The sequence below is a fragment of the Papio anubis genome, unplaced genomic scaffold, assembly GCF_008728515.1.
Source record: "Papio anubis isolate 15944 unplaced genomic scaffold, Panubis1.0 scaffold694, whole genome shotgun sequence".
NCBI classification, from domain to species: Eukaryota; Metazoa; Chordata; class Mammalia; order Primates; family Cercopithecidae; genus Papio; species Papio anubis.
In genome coordinates this window covers 1,172-2,649 of record NW_022167163.1, presented here as the reverse complement: position 1 = coordinate 2,649, position 1,478 = coordinate 1,172, and the positions used below count along the sequence as shown (strand labels likewise).

The following is a 1,478-nucleotide window of genomic DNA, read 5'->3' as shown; positions in this document are numbered from 1 at the left end:
GTGTCCTTTGTAGGGACATGGATGCAGCTGGAATCCATCATTCTTAACAAACTATCACAAGAACAGAAAAACCAAACATGTTCTCACTCATAGGTGGGAACTGGTGTCAGAGATCACTTGGACTCAGGAGGGGCAGCATCACATGCAGGGGCCTATCATGGGGAGGGAGGGGGAGGATTGCATTGGGAGATTATACCTGATGTAAATGACAGGTTGGTAGGTGCAGCACACACCAACAAGGCACACAAAATGCTCTATATGTAACAAACCTGCGTTATGCACATGTACTTCAGCTTACAGTATAATAATAATATTAGAATTTAAAAAACATATTTTGGGGCAATATTAATGCCAAGCATGGGCTCACACATTTAGAGTACTTCTCTTTCTCCCAGATTTATCTGCTGCCCTTTGGGGTTTCCCCATCCCATAGCTAGATAAAGTTCTCAAGCATTTGTAACTGTCATCCTAGCACTGTTTGATCTTTCTAAGAAATAGCCATTTGATGTCTTATTCTTTTCTACTGGAGGAGACCAATATTTGTAGGCACACTGAATTGTTTCCAGTACATGGTCTTCTTTCAAGTTTCTATATCCACTAAATAAGTCAAATTTCTTTCTTTTCTTTTTTCTTTTCTTTTCTTTTCTTTTCTTTTCTTTTCTTTTCCTTTCCTTTCCTTTTCTTTCTTTTCTTTTATTTTTCCATGGGAAAATGCAAATACAGTCCTTCACTTCCACAAATTATGCAGCTGCATTTCCCATGTTTGGGTAAACCGCAGGGGTCAGCACATCCAGAGTTCAATAGATCTGCCTTGTCCTGGGAAAGCCACCATCGTGATCATGATATCTCCTCTGGCAGGGAAGTATCCATTTTCTTTTTATGACTTCTATTTTCCTTAGAATGAAAATACAACTACAACTATAAATGTGATAGAATTTTTTTAAAATTTCAGTATCAGCTTAAAATGTTAATTTCAATCATCCATGATTACTCTCTTATAAAAAATTTCTTAATTCTGACACAGGCTTCTACAAAATTGTGAGAAAAACACTATGGTAAACAATGAAACAACTACTAAATAAAGCTACCATACATTTTATGCACTGATATGTTCATTTTTGGTATTGACTCTTAGAGCGTTCTATTGTATTTAACAGCCATTCTAGGTCTTCTGGAATTTTATTATGTGCACTATGAGCTTTAAAAATAAGCAGATAAAAATTATTTGTAATATCTAGTAGTAGCTTATATTTTATTGCCTAATATGTGCCATTCAGAACAAGTTTTTGAGTTAATATAACTAATAGTTGAGTTAGTTTCCTAAGCGGGTATCATTAGGAAATCCATTTAACAAATAAAAAATCAATTACAGTTAGGAGAAATACTTTGCAAAATATTACAGATTTAGCCATTTGAGGAGGCAGCTAGCAATCTGACTCAAATATCTGCCCTCTTGGCATATTACAAATTTAAAATGT

At 35.0% G+C, this 1,478-nt stretch overlaps 1 non-coding gene across 1 annotated transcript; it reads right to left on the bottom strand.

Moving 5' to 3' along the window:
- Positions 1 to 702: 702 nt before the first annotated feature.
- Positions 703 to 866, bottom strand: LOC116273447. Its single transcript, XR_004181770.1, has one exon. It is a non-coding gene; the product is annotated as a U1 spliceosomal RNA (small nuclear RNA).
- Positions 867 to 1,478: the final 612 nt, after the last annotated feature.